Genomic DNA, 16,388 nt, shown 5'->3' on the forward strand with positions numbered 1-16,388 from the left:
ATTTTTTCCAACCTAACATATGATTTATACTGGAGGCTATCCATGCACACTTGAAAAGAAGAATGTATAGTGTGCTGCTGTTGAATGGCATGTTCTCTATATGTGTTCTTGGCCCATTTAGTCTAAAAACATAGTTCAAATCCAGTATTTCCTTGTTAATTTTCTGTCTGAATGATCTATCCATTTTTTAAAGTGATGTACTGAAGTCCACTACTATTACTACATTGCTTGGTCTTTCTGCCTGCAAATTTGTTAATATATGTTTAACTTATTTAGTGCCTCTAATGTTGAGTGCATATCTATTTATAATTGTTATAGTCCCTTGATGAATTGACTGCTTTATCATTATATAATGACCTGTTTATGTTTTGGTATAGTTTTTGACCTACAGTATATTTTGTCTGATACAAATATAGCTATCCCTGTTCTCCTTTGGTTTCATTTGCATGGAGTATCTTTTTCTAGTCCTTCACTTTCAGCCTACAGGTGTCTTTAAATCTAAAGTGATTCTCTGTAGGCAGCATACGGTTCTGTTTTCTTTTTTTATCCATTCATTTACTCTTTGTCTTTTAACTGGAAAATTTAATTCATTTTCACTTAAAGTAATTACTGATAGATAAGGATGTATCTTGTTGCCACCTTGTTAATTGTTTTCTGGTTGTTTTGATATTCCTTTGTTTTTTCTTCTCTGGCTGTTTTCTTTTGTGATTTGATGATTTCCATACTGGTATGCTCTGATTTATTTCTTTTTCTTTTATATATATGCTATAGGTTTTTGCTTTATGGTTGCCGTGAGGCTTGCATAAGACATTTTATATTTACTATTTTAAGATAACAGCACTTTGATCATATAAAAAAAACTACTCTTTTACTGATTCCCCCACATTTGTATATTTTTATGTTAGATATCTATTAACAAATTATTGTAGCTACAGTTACTTTTAATAGTTTGCTTTCTTTAAACTTTATGCCAGAATTATATGATTTACATACCATCATTACAGTATTGCAGTATTGTGAATTTGAGTATAAAACCTTCATTTACTGGTGAGTTTTATACTTTCTAATGTTTTCATGTTACTAGTTAGCATCCTCTCATTTCCTTTAAAAAAAACTTTAAGCATTTTTTGTAACGCAGTTCTAGTGGTGGAGAACTCCCTCAGCGTTTGCTTATCTGAGAAATTGTGTCTCTCTCTTTTATTTTTGAAGGACAGCTTTTTTGGGTAACATATTCTTTGTTGGCAGTTTCTTTATTTTCAGCACTTTGAATATATCACATTCTCTCCTGGTTGCAAGTATCTTAAGAAATCTGTTGAAAGCTTTATGGAGATATCTTTTATGCAATGAGGTTACTTTGCTTCTGCTTTCAAAGTTCTCTCTGTCCTTTATTTTTGATAGTTTTATTATAATTGTGTCTAGGTGAAGTTCTTTTTGACTGGGATATGTATTTGGACCTATGATTTCAGACACCTGAATGTCCTTATCTCTCCCCAGATTTGGATAGCTTTTGGCTATTAATTATTTAAGTATGTTTTCTGCTCCGTTCTTTCCCTCTCTACTCCTTCTGCAACTGCCATAATGTGAATATTTTGCTTCATGGTGTTTCATAATTTTCATAGGCTTTCTTTACCCTTTTTAATTATTTTATCATTTTCCTCTTTTGGATAATTTCAAACGACTTGTCTTCAGTTTACAGATGTTTTATTTTAACTGATAGGGTCTTTATTTGATCCCTTTATTTGATTTTCTTTATATTGATTCTCTTTGTTGAATTTTTCATTTCATTCATTGTATTTCTCAGCTCTAGGATTTTTGTTGATTTATTTATGTGATTTCTATATCTCTGTTAAATTCCTTTTTTGTTTATTGTTTTCCAGATTTCATTGGCTATCTGCGATCTCTTGCAGGTTGCTGAGCTTCCTTAAAAACAGTTATTTTGAATTCTTTGTCCAGTAATTTGTAAATCTTCATTTCTTTGTGGTCAGTTACTGGACAGTTTTAGTGTTTCTTTATCAGTGACATGTTTTCTTGATTTTCATGTCTCTTACAGGCTCCTGTTAATGCCTATTTGATGGAGCAGTCACCACTTCTTAACTTTATGGACTGGTTTCAGTGGGAAAAGACTTTCACCTATGGGTACCTGTGGAAGTCCTGGCTGAGTACAGTGTTGTGGTTCCTGCTTCAGGAACAACCAACAGCATGGTCTCCATGCATCTCAGGCTGAAGTTGTAGTCAGTGAAGATGCAGGATTCTCAGAAGCCAAGGCTGTATGTGTCTGCAGCAGTGCTGAGGGCTTTTGGGTCTTCAGTGATGAAGGTTTCTAGAGACCTTCTGATCTTTTTTTCTCTTGGAGAAATGTCACAGCCAAGGGGAACCCTCTTGGTTACCAGGTCCAGTTTACAGGTAATCTCAAAGTGGTCATGACACTGGTATCTGATGTACATGTGTCCATGGAGTAGCCATGTACCTGGGTTCTGGAAAGGGATGGTTGTAGAGCAACAGTAGCTCTGGGGTCTGGGACTCTGGCTAGTCCACAGAGGTGGTGGATTCAATGTCTGAGACATGAGTGAATATGGAGTGCTTGTGGAGCCAGATTCTGAAGCATAGGTGTACATAGAGTGGCTGCAGATCCAGGCTCTGAAGGATGGGTGCACATAGGACAGTCATAGGTCTGTGGACAGAACATATGGGGTCAAGGGAGCACAGCTCTGTTCCTAGTGTGGCACAATAGCAGTGACTTCTTGGTGGATGTGTAGTAGTATCTCTTGTCCTCTGAGTTATGAGTGTGGCAATGGCTGTTGGTTACATCAGTTATAAATCTGCCAGTGTCCTCTGCATGGAAGTCTGCTGGAATCTGCATCAGTGAACACCAGCATCCAACATTTTGAAAGCCATGGGTAGTCTGTGGCTGTCGTAGGAGCTACTGAAATCTTGAGTAGCAAAGATTGCCAGGGTTCTCTGCAAAGCAGGCCACTGGAGACTTCAGTGACACCTGCTACAGGTTGATACCGACAGTTGCTCCCCTTCTTTGCTTCCGGCCATCTCCATACATCCCAGCTAAACTAAATCCCCAGCAATCCTTTCAATTAAGTTATTCTCTGTTTTTTGTTCCATTATGTTGTTCTAGATTCTTAAATGGATTATTGAGCCCTCCTAAAATTATTTTCGATCACAGATGTGTAATTGTTATTCTTCTTTTCTTTTTTTTTGAGGTAGATATTGGCTGGTAACTCCTACCCTGCCATCTTACTGATGTCCTTAACTCTTATTTTTTTTTGTTTGAAATATTAATTTTTTTGGAAAGCATTTGATAGTTAAATCACATAATCAATCACTTAATTTTAAAATGATTTGGCCTGAGGATATTGATTAAAATATGGATTTTTTTATTCATTCAACAAACATTTGAGCATCTATAAGGGCTAAACATTAGAGGCACAAGCTAAATAAGAGAATCTTTGCTCTCCTAGAGCTTACAATCTAGCTGGAGTGCAATATTAAATGTTTATATTTCTTATATAAGATAGAGGGAAGCGACAAGGGAAGTGGATGGTGCTCTACAAGAGTGCGTAATAGGTATCTAACCAGCCCAGGGAAGTCACAGTGACAAAAACCTAACTGTTTAAGAAGGAGCAGTAGAACAGTTCAGGCAGAAGGAAACTTATAGACCCTAAGGCGGGGAAGTCTTCACAGGTTCAAAGGACTAGAAGTCTAGAATGGCTGGGGCACTGTGTATGAAAAGAGGAATCAAGGCGACGAGGCTGACGAGATGATGATTAGGATCATGGAGGCCATTAGGGGTCTGGCACCTCTGCAGAGAACCAGTGAAAGACTTCAGTAAGGGAATAACATGACCATAAGTGCACTTCAGAATGGCCATCCCAGCTCCAGAGCAATGGAGAAACTGGACTAGGTAAGATTGGCTGCAGGCAGACCACTTCCAAAGCCTGTAGCAGTGACAGACAAAAATATCTGGGAGGATTCAAGAGATAGATAGCAAAATTAACAGACCTTGATGACTGAATCCGAGGTTCCTGTAAGACAATTAGGCTCAGTAGCCCTGTAAGATATGCTCAGGGGAAACTGTGTTAAGAACTGTCAATGCAGGATCATCCGCATTTAGATGGCAACTAAAGCTGTAAGAAGGACTAAAGTGGCCCAGTGTGTCAGGGGCTGGGGGGAAGGGCAATCAGGAGTTATTATTTAGTAACAGTTTTAGCTTGGGATAATGAAAAGTTCTAGAGACGGAAGGGGATGATGGTTGCACATCAGTGTGAAGGTAGTTAATGCCACAGAACTGCACACTTAAAAATGGTTAAAATGGCAAATTTTGTATATTATACCACACTTTTAAAAAAACAAAGAGAAACTTTTGAGCTATTTGTATCTTTTAGAATAAGACTGTATTCACGTATTATAATTAAAAATCAGCATGAACAGTGAAGAGGATGGGGGAAGAATCAGCAGAGTAAGAGGAGCCTGCAAAGGGAACTGAACAAGAAAGGCCAAAAAGGTTGACAGAAAACCTAGAGCATCATGGCAAGGAAGTTAAGGATAGCGTTTCTAGGAGGAAGTGTTTGACTGATTTGAATTTATAGGTTATAGAATTTTTTATACTACTTATGGGTCAGAAAGGATACCTGTTATTCTCTTCATTTTATGGGTAAAATAAAGGTTCATCAAATAAGTATCTTCAATAATTTTTATTTAAGATAGGAAAGTATAATGTACTGTGTGAAGAAAACAATTTTTACTATGATGGCCACATGTTGAAAAAGTTTAATATTTTAAGGCTACTAATGTATTAATTTTTGGTACATGTCCATCAGAAGATATTTTTCTATCCCAGTTATATCCTGAAGATGCCAAAGTCAGTCTTCTGGATTGGCGCGTTGAGGGCTGTGCTAATACTGAGACCCAGAACCAGTCTGGTGTCCACTGGATCAATAATCCCATTATCCCACAGCCTGGCACTGGAGAAGTAAGGGTTTCCTTCCTCTTCAAACCTCTTAATAATGGGCTCTTTCAAAGCTGCTTCTTCCGCACTGGAGAACTCTTTCCCTTCCCATGACCTTTGGTCCTTTGCTACTGTCGCCAGCACACTGGCCACCTGTTCTCCTCCCATCACTGAGATGTGAGCGTTTGGCCACATGTAGAGAAATCTTGGGTTGTATGCTCTGCCACACATTCCATAGTTTCCAACCCCATATGAACCCCCAATGATGACAGTGAACTTAGGCACATTGGCACAGGCTACAGCAGCCACCAACTTGGCACCATCCTTGGCAATTCCTTCAGCTTCATAGACTCTACCAACCATAAATCCAGTAATGTTTTGAAGGAATAGCAGAGGAATATTCCTTTGGCAGCAAAGCTGGATGAAGTGAGCCCCCTCTTTTGCAGATTCAGAAAAGAGAACTCTGTCATTTCCAATGATACCTACTGGGTATTCAAATATTCTAGAAAATCCTGTAACCAATGTGTCTCCATATAAGGCTTTGAACTCACTGAATCTGCTTCCATCCACAATTCTAGCAATGACCTCCTGGATATCAAAGCTCCTTTTATGGTTAGCACCTACTATTCCATACAATTCATCAGCAGGAAACAAAGGCTCTTTCGAAGGTTCAATAGTAACATCCAATTTCTTCTGATAATTTAGATTTCTCAGAACCTTTCTTGTTAAGTGAAGGGCATGATTATCATCCAAAGTATAGTAGTCACTTACACCAGACTTTCTGCAGTGAAGATCAGCACCTCCAAGGTCCTCAGCGGACACCTCTTCTCCAGTTGCTGTTTTAACCAAAGGGGGTCCTCCCCCCAAAAATGGTCCCCTGCTTGCGAACAATGATGTTTTCATCAGCCATCTCAGGCACATAAGCCCCTCCTGCCGTACAGAAGCCCATCACAACTGCTGTCTGTGTGATATTTTGAGAAGACATAATTGCCTGATAACAGAATGAACGGCCAAAGTGATCTCGATCTGGAAATGCCTCTGCTTGTAGAGGTAAGTATGCCCCTCCAGAATCAACCAAGTAGATGCAGGGAAGCCTTTTTTTGCAGTGCGATTTCTTGTGCCTGTAAATGTTTTTTCACAGTTACTGGATAGTAAGTACCTCCTTTGACAGTGACTTCATTGGCAATAATCATGCATTCTACTCCTGACACTTTTCCAATACCTGTGATAATGTCACCTGCCGGGACCTCCTCATTGCCATAGAGCTGGTAACCTGCAAACTGGAATAATTCCAGAAACGGAGTCCCTGGGTCTAGAAGACCATCTACACTTTCTCTGGGTAACAATTTTCCTCTCGATATGTGACGTTTTCGGGCTTTCTCACCACCTCCTAGTTTTATGTACTGTGCTTGTTCATGGAGTTGACTTCCTAGTACCTTCATCTGTTCATAGTTTTCCTAATACATGGCAGAGCCCGAGTCCGGCTGGGTGCCCAGCGTGGCCACAGAGTCTCCGTGATAGGCGCGCAGCCCCGGGGCAGCGGTGCGGGCGCACGTCCGCAAGGCTAACCTCGGTGGCCCACATGGCAGCAGGCAGAAAGCGAAGAGCATGAGGAAGCCCGCGCGGGCTCCCAGTGGCCGGCCTCCGCTCCGCGTCCCCAGACTTGGGCTACGGCTCAGCTGGCACCCCCACTGCACCAGCTAGCCTGAAACCTCCCAGATTCTCCCTTAACTCTTATTTTTTACTGAATTATTTTCCATATTATTGCCGTTATTTATCTATCTATAATCTATTATCTTTTTACTCTGCTGTTGTAATCAACTGGATTAACGTCATTGACTTCTCATTTTTTTCAGCATATTGTATAAAAATCCTAGTCTTGTATATAAATTTGCATAATCTAGTTCAAACCTTCTTCTCCCAGCTCATGTCTCTCTCATTATTCTCATTTGTGGCTCCCCTTCAACCAATGACTTTCCACCAAAATCTCATATGTAAGGGTGACTTTGGTCACACTATTTCCATAGAATCCTTTTCAAATTCTCTTACCAAATTTATCTTCCCAAAAGATCCAGCTCAAATGAGTCTTTTTTGGAAAATCTTTCCTAATCACTCTTGATAGAATTCAATATATCTACGTGTTGTTACATCCTTTTTAAAATCTCACTTCCATAGAAGTTTCATGTAATATTTTGTGCAGTGGTTCTCAACTTTAGCTATACCTGCAGAGTTTTAAAAAATACTGATTCTGGGCCCTAGGGCCAAAGATTCAGTGTGAATTAGTCTGCGATATGGCCTGTTTATCAGGAGCTTAAATGTTTTACATTTTGTTTTAATGTGAAGCTAAATTTCAGAACAACTGTTGTTTCATAATGAGACCAGATGTGCATATAAGGTAAATATAAATATAAATATAATGTGCGATGCCTTAAAGTTGGGAGATTTTTTTTCACATTAAACTGGTTAATAGATGTAGCTTTAAAGGAAATAATAGGCTCTCATTTATCAGATACATTGACACGCTGAAGATTATTTTAAGACAATTAAAAAGATAAACATCTCAGAATACTGAATTTATAATTATATGTTCCATGTTTTCAGTATCGTACAATTGTGGTTAATGTTTAGAATGAAAAATTCTAAAGAATATGAAAGATGCTGTAGTATACAAAATTATATTTGTATGATTTTCCTGTTCAACATATTTCAGTTAATTTTAATTACTAAAAATCAATAAATCCATGGATTAATATATATATAATAATAATAATTCTGTTCATTTCTCCATCTGTTGACTGAGAGAGTCAATTCTGAATAGATCTGGAAGTCAATGTTGTGATCTGAAAAAGGCTTCCAAAGTTAATATTGATACGTGTGTATATAATATTTTTATAATCCTCCTATTACTGTAGTTCAGTCCTGCCAAATACCTTGCTCATTACATTGTCAGTCCAAAGAGGTAGTGTACCACAAAGGAAATATAACCTGTCCTCTTAAACAGTTGTGATCCATAGTAAAAGTTTATTTTGATATGGTATAATTTATTCAGACTCATTTAGTCACATAGAATTTGATTGAATAGAAAGTGTTTACAATTGTAATTTTTGCAACATTGAAAATGCTCTGTGCTTTGATTAATCCCAACTTCTTACAGTCACACCTGTACAATATTTATGTCTCTGAATTGCTGTTTTTAGTTTAGCAGCTTTTCTATTGCAGTTAGCCAACACCATCTTCTAACATTGTCTGAAATAGCATAACTGTTCTATCAGTTGAAATATTTTAATTTATATTTTTCTTTGTGGTTTTATTTTTCCTTTCATACTTTTTGGAATTTAATTTCAATGAAAATTCAAATTAGTTATTTATTTTCTTTCAAAGGACTCTAAATAGAATGTATATTATTATCAATCTATCCACCTGAAAAAACATGTTAGCAAATTTGAATTGACTCTTAATCATTTCAACAATTAAGATATTTATATATAAACACATGCAATCCTTTTTAAAAAGTGTTTAATATTATTGATAAACTGGAAACATATTTTCAAATAAATTTACTTATTATTATTTATATCTATATCATACAAGTTGAGGCAGTAGTTGGAATACCATGACTTGGCAAGAATAGAGAAGAGGCAATTTGGAATTTCATACAGCTAATACATGTTTTTCAGTCAAGGACACAAACACTCTAAAGATATTTATGTCATCTTCATATCTGGCATCTAATGCATAAGTTTCTTCCAGTGAACACTAAATACATGCATAAGAATTGCCATAAATTTAGCTGTATGATGATGATAGTGTCCAAATGACAATCCAAGCAGGTGTTTCTTTAGATTATTGTAATTCTATTATATAAGGTGGATCTAGGTATCGTTTAAAAATCCTTAGAAAACTATTGCTTAATCATAGATAGTTGTTGTCAATGCTTTGGTGAAAATCATGCATGTAATTCTTTAATTTTAGGTAATATTTTGACATTTTACTTCCCAACGGTTATTATAATAAGTAATAATTCAATACTTCTATTTTGTTAAAAAAGCTAAAACAGTTATCTTAATATATATTACTTATTCAATGCCTCTTATTTCCAGATTTACACAATAAATCCTTTCATGGCATAGATTTAAGATAGAGGAAAAATTGTTCTCAATAAACCATGCACTGTCTTTCATCAAATAAGGGGAAAAAAAACTAATCTTTATCTCCTTTCCTCTCTTATGTGACTTTTCATTTTAATTTCAAAAGTTGAACTTACTGATTTTATATTGATACATGAAATATACATGTTCAGTACATATACTATAGATAAACAATAAGACAAAGTAAAAAGTAAACACATAATTGCATGAAAGAGAAATTTTATTTTAATGAAATTCTTACCTAGCAATATTTTTGAGTTTCCCTAAATATCATAACTTTACTATAACATACGTTTTCAGAAAGAAATCTCATTCTGTCTCCTTTAGGAATATAACTTTTCATGTATCTTGAATATATATGTGAGACACTGGGTGTTATTTTGGAATCATAGGTTTTATTCCTTAGTATTCCATACTTGCAATTATAAAGTTGGATATTTAGATTGATTTAATATTCACTCCTAAAGAATAATTATATTGAATATCCTTGCAGATAACTATAACCACACATCCAAGATTATTTTAGAATACATTCCCAGAAGTGGTATTATTTCTTGAAAGGGTATAAAAAATATTAAGGCATTTGACTTACACTTTTAAAATCTCCTTTAGAAAACATTTATTCTTTTAATGAAAGAATTTTATCTATGTGTTGTATTATAAGTTGAATCAAATATGTTCTGATATGCATGCTGTACAGAAGAAATGCAAATGTAATTAGATAAAGCAACAAATATAATACCTAATTATTGTATACACAGTTGTAAGTGTATTTTCAAAAAAGTTATATGGGAAATCCTTGTCAAGGCAATACTTAAAACTACTTTTTTTCAAGTAGTTCTTAAAAAAGATACATAAAATAAAGTATTTGAATTTTCATATATGGTAGTTACACCCTCAGGTTCCCAATAGAAAACTATTGTTATAATCAAATATAGTAATTTGTGAAGCTATACGTTTATTACCTATACAGGTCTGGGCATCCTACAGGGAAACCACATGGGGAAGGACTAGTAGGCCTGCATAAGAAACAGAGGGTCGCTATTAGCATCCCTTATACTATAGGAAAGAGGCAAAGAAGTTACCAGAACCCACAAATAAGTAAGACTATGAAGAAAGGTCTATCTGACAAGATATGTGACTCTGGGTTAAGGGAATCCAGTCTCCTGCTTGTGCTTCCCATTGGCTGAACCAAACAGAACTCAGACAGCAAAGGAACCTGGGAAATGGTTATTATATGTTCAGCCTCCTGACTGCACAAAATAGGTTTGGGAGAAATAGTGATTCGGTTTGGAGGAAGAAATAAAATACTTCAGCACAATAGGGAATCTCAGTAGGTATTTTCATCCTTTTCTTTTTTCTCATGACTGCTTCTAGATTGACAAGAGTATTCATTTTCCTACTTGAAATGCTTTATGTATATTTGTATATGATTTTCACTCTCATGGCTATTGTTTACAGTGTGATCGTGAAAACCCTAATCACTGAATTTACATGGGTAGGCCTTAATATCTATAAAAGCAAGATTAACATGAATGTGTACATATATTTGCATTAAATATCAAATATATCTAAAAAATAGTTTGATAGCCTAAGTTATTCACTCTAATCAACATATATAAGGATATACATATATTACATTGTTATTCATTTTTTATTATATATTATATTACTATTTACAGTGGAAAAGGACATACAGCTGCAATTTGATGCCAACTTTTGTTATATAATGAAGCCTAAACACCCTACTCCAATAGATTGTTATAAGTTTGTTATTAATAAAATAATGTAATTAGACTTTAACATCAACTCTTCTAGGTAGCTTTACCCTACTTATTCACTTTATCCTTCCCACAAACTCACACATTTTTTCAGGTGAAACTTTTCTAAAAAGCAAGCAAACATCCATAAAAATATGTCACTTCTTTAAATCATGAATTTTATTTTAATCAGTAAAATTTTTGATTAAATTTCAAATGTTTGAAGTTTTATTGTTGATCCCTTGCTTTTGTTTTAATGAAAAATGTGGATAATAGCAATACCTATCACAACTTTAAAGATTTTAGGAAGTAATGTATGTAGCATGGCAAAGAAATAATCCAAAAAAAAACACCCCTGACTCCTGTGTTTTTAATGGGAAAATAAATATTACTATTTAGTTACAAGATAAATTGAGGAAACCGAACCTCTTTATGAGTTTATGTTACTTTACTTCTTTATGAATAACAGCATTTCAGTGTTATTAGAGAATATATTCACCTTTATCTTTTCCCTTTTAAAGTGTTCCTATTTCCTCTAGCTCTAAAGAAATACTTTTTCAGAAATTATAAGATGGCAAAGATTTAGTAATATTAGGGGTCTTTTCTTATCTCTTTCCTTTGCATAATCTCAAATGTTCTCATGGCACATGATCATTATGACTCTAATTTAATAAAATTAAAAGTTGAAATTGGACTAAATTGCTATTATAATACCAGAACCACAACAAATAGTCTCATGGGTCTGGTATTTGTGCAGGCTTTCTTCTGTTTACTTATTTATTTGTTATACATGCCGTCATCCACTTAGTATTTAGGTGGGCCAGCTATAATACTTAGTGACCCTGAATTAATATGGGCTTTCTAGAATACAAATCACTGGAAGCAGGCAGGTAACAAATCTGGGAGTTTGTGGATTTTGTACTATTCAGATAATAAAGTAGTCTTGGATGTCAGCAACTTCTGTTGTGGAATTGTTACTCTATTGTTGTCTTTCCCATAAATATTTATGACATGATAAAAAAATTTGTATTTGTCAATAAGCTGTCAGAGGCTTTTGAAAAAGCAAGACCAAGTAATACAACAATTCGTGTATTAAAAGTATTAAGTGCTTGGAAGTCGAGGATTGAAGTTCTTCTGTCCATTAGAAAAGGTTATCCCACATTAATCTGTATATCCCACTCATGTAATTGCTTTATTGTGGTCATGTAGTGTGGATTCAGAACCTGTGAAAGTGTCAGAACTGGAGCTATCCTTTGCTCTGCTTTATTTATTTTTTTCCTTTCTTTAAATCCTTGTTCTGATGTGACTGACTTTATTTCAGTTCAATTCAGCAAATATATAGTGAACTCTTACTTTTCAGTTGCTCTGCCAGATCCAGTCCTCAAGGAGCTTGAAAGCTATCATATGACCCCTTACCAGAAGAATCTTGAGGAAACATGTAAAATAGGATAACAATCTTCAATTCTCAATATGCTTTTTCTTTCAAAATAAATGTATCTAAATTATCTTTTTATCAAAACCACCATTGTGAAATGTGTTCTTTCATGTTAATTAAGACTGAGAAGTGTACTTCAACTTTTAGTCTTTCCAAGTATTTTTTCTTTTGTTAATTCCATAAGATTTTGATTTAGTAGTGTTTGGATGACAAATAAATTATTTCTGAAGGATAAATAAGTGAAATATTATGTACACCAAGGTCAGTCGTTTGGGGAGAGTCATTTGAACCATGAGACCATAGCATCTAATGGAAACACTGAAGGACGAGAGCTAATTAACATCTTCTTGGTACCAGAACCAACCACTCTTAGTGCTAACAGTGATAATTAATTTAACATTTTATATATGTCACCCACTGTACAATACATCCATATGTAGCAACTCATTCAATTAACATAACATCCCTTAGAAGTAAGCATCCTAGTTATTCCCATCTAAGCAATGAAACTGAGCAGCAAAGTTTAAATAACTTGGTCCTGATTACACAGAAGAACCAGACTTTGAACTTGTAACAGTCAGACTGTGGATTCCACAACCTTGCCCACCAGTGAAATGAATGTAGTTTGCCATCTGGTGAGTTGAACAAGTAATTCTTTCTAATAGTTGGTAAACAACATCACTGACCATTCAGCTCTCTGTGATTACAAACCTCATTTTAAAATAAAAAGCCAGTTTTGTTAAATATAAAGTACAGATCCATAATACAAAGTCTGAATTTTTAATGGTATTGCAAAAACAAGCTGAGGTAGTATACTAAATAATAAGATTTCAATCTTGCGGAAAAAATGTTCTAGATTTCATCATACTGTTCCTGCTCATACTAAAACTAAGAACAAATAAATTGTGTGCGTCGTATGTGCATAACCTTTGGGTGTGGAAAAATGTGGAGATACCTAGTGTGGCAAACACTATGGTGCCTTCTCACTGTAATCCAGATCAAATCATAAAATTCAATTTATATTTAAAATGAAACAACGCTATCCATTGTCAATCCTGAATATGGTGAATTTGAATTCATTCAAATAACAATTAAAAGGCCTTAAATATTAATATTCCTACCATTAATGTTGATTTTAAATAGATTACAAACTTGAGTAATTGAGGAGAGTTTGCTTGATAAATTATACAGTCTGCATCTTTATGTGCACATTTATAGTGAAGAATTGTGATTACAAAAATGTTTATCTTCACTATATAATCATTTTCATAGATATGAAATGTATAATGTTTGAAATGCTTTTCATATTAGTGTTTCCTCCCTATTAGCAATACAACAAAGAGGTATATACCTGATTAAGTCTTTAACAGTCAGAAAGCCTATGAACAAATTTTAGGTTAACACTGGCAAAGCATTTGCCTTTGTTATCAGTGTACTTCTGTCCCACTTTAACTTGCTTCTGTAGTTTATATTCTTATTTTATTTGATGCCTATTTTCTCAGTGTTGGGTTCCTGCAAATCCTTTATTCAATAAGAATATAAATGCATGAATAAACATATGTTTATTGCAAATAAAATAAAAATAGAGGGAGAACGTAATTATTGAGATGTAATTTTTTGACCAAAATTCATCACCCTCTAGTCATAATAGCAAAAGTATATTTACCATAGTATAGCCTATTAGTAATGGGATTTATAAATGCAGTCAGCCATATGTTTAATCAACTTAGAACACATTTTGAAGGAATTAAACTTAGAAACATCAATGAAAGAGTAATGAAGTTACAGAGTTTTTGGACACATTTGCCACTTTCTCTAATTAAGAAGATTAGGAATATTAAAATTTAATGTAGCTTTATATTTTCAAAGGGTTTAGCTCATTAATGATTATAAATTTCCTTGGCATCTCTGCAATTATCATCATCCTCAATTTTATAGATGAGGAAATTTGCAGAAAATAGTTAAGTACCTAGAAAAGATTTTGAATCCACAGGGTTTCAGTTAGAAGACTGGCCCTCGTGGTGCCAGGAACTCGTAGGTTGGATTCATCACAAAAAAACAAGATGTAGAGCTTTTAATTAAATCATTTAGAATGCAGCAGAGAGTAATATTTGAGTTCAGGTGCTGGCAGTCAGTTAGATGAGCATTCAAAAACCAGCTTCACCACTTACTTTATAAAATCTTGATGGAGTTACTTTTTGAGACTAAGTTTCTGCATTTATTAAATAGGGATAATTGCAGTACCTATGTAATGGGTTTTCTATATGGATTCAATCAAATGACCTCTTTCTGCACAGGATTTACAACATAACAAGCCTTTGATAAAGTTGATTGCTACTATTTTGATGACAATGACGTCGATGTTGAGAACAGACTGATTAGGCTGACATTAGGCATATAAATGTGATCTGCATAGAGATTTGTTTACATTTAACCCAAAATCTAGAGATCTGTGCTTTAGAAATCCCCAAAAGTGAAAACAGCATGCTACAATCAGGAATTGACTAACAAAGCAGTAGTTAGGCACTTTTTTTCAATAGAGAAATGTTTCTAAAGAAGTGAAATGTAATGATGGAAATCTGGTATCTAGTAAAAAGGTGGTTGATAGTGTTCTGAGTCTATAAAGGAAGCTATACCTGAGAATCTGATTCCTGAGAGTCTGAGAAAACATGAATATTTATTAAGGACGTTTGGTTTCTGTCACCTAAATAACTGTTTACTCCTGGAGCAGTGATTAAAAACATTCTGAGTAATACTGTGAGACTCAGAGGTCACTACTTCTCAGTTATTTCCGAAGACGAAGGAAGAAAAATGATTACAAAAATCCTATAGAAATAAATCACAGAAATTAGTTTATAGTCTTAATAAGGTGGAGTAATTTGTAATTATCATCTGAATATACTGTGATAAAATTTACTTTACTAAGAAATGAGGGTTAAACAAATTAATGATGTCAAAACTTTCCAGAAGTGTGATAAAATTACTTATTAAACAAAATATTACCTTCAAAAAATAATTTACCTGCATATAATTTATGGGCTCATATAACAATCATCTATATATTTCTAGCCTAACATTTCATCAAATTTCAAATAGAGTCAGCTCTGATTGTCAACAAAATCCTATTTATAAATATAGGGCATCTATATCTCTCTATATCATCTGTATCTTTATCATCTATCTATAGTTAAAGCTATAGCTATATATCCATATGTATCTTACAGGTGAGAATGCTGAAGTCTTTTAATTTTAACTGAATTATCTAGGGAAAGTGCCAAAATGAAAGTTCCAGCTGGGCACTTTACAGCATTTACCATTTACCTAAATGTGGTTTTCTCCCACTCATCTAAGGAGACCTTCAAGACATGCTGCAATTGTAAAATCAGAAAAACTCTACTCTCCAAAAATTTATAAAAGTTACATTTACTTTTAGAAAATATACATAAACATATGTAACACTGTTTTGAAAAGATGCTTTGAAAAAATTTGAAAATTTCAGAATTTTGTTATATTATGGTAATTTTTCTGAAAATGGCAAGAAGATTGGATTTATGAAATTGATGATATGGAATTGCCTCCATCACGAGGGTTATGATCAAACAGAACATTCACTATACAAATTGTGGGAACTGGGAGCTGATAAGAAGCCTTCTGGGTTGCACTGAAATCTACTGAAGCCATTGAAATTAATGGAATGTGTTAAAGATGTAAATTATTCATATTTGCATAATTTGTCCTATGAAAACTTTAATTACTGGCCTCAGTATTTCTATTTTACTACAAACATGTGGTTGGTTTTAATGTCTGTTATACTCATTATGTTTGCTCTGTGATTAAATGTGCAAAATAATCACAGTGAATATTAAATTTTTGTAATTCTCTTTTGAACATTCATGAAGATTCATTTTTTTAAATTAAAAGTGTTCATCTCTACATAACAAAGTAAAGATTGATTATGTATAGGAAAAATGTAAAAATAGTTTGGTGTTATGAAAGTGATAGTAAAATTATGGAGAAAGAATTTGCTATCCATCACTTATTTTATGTCAGTTGTTTCATGATAACTTACTAGAAAGACTTTTAAATGC

At 34.2% G+C, this 16,388-nt stretch overlaps 1 protein-coding gene and 1 pseudogene across 2 annotated transcripts in view; one reads left to right on the plus strand and one right to left on the minus strand.

The window, feature by feature from the left end:
• PCDH15 (protocadherin related 15) overlaps positions 1-16,388 on the plus strand; it is a 1,663,341-nt gene that overhangs the window by 15,503 nt on the left and 1,631,450 nt on the right. The gene's annotated exons all lie outside the window — the stretch shown is intronic.
• Positions 4,793-6,567, minus strand: LOC140850301 (methylcrotonoyl-CoA carboxylase beta chain, mitochondrial pseudogene; annotated as a pseudogene).

Source organism: Manis javanica, chromosome 7, assembly GCF_040802235.1.
Source record: "Manis javanica isolate MJ-LG chromosome 7, MJ_LKY, whole genome shotgun sequence".
NCBI lineage: Eukaryota > Metazoa > Chordata > Mammalia > Pholidota > Manidae > Manis > Manis javanica.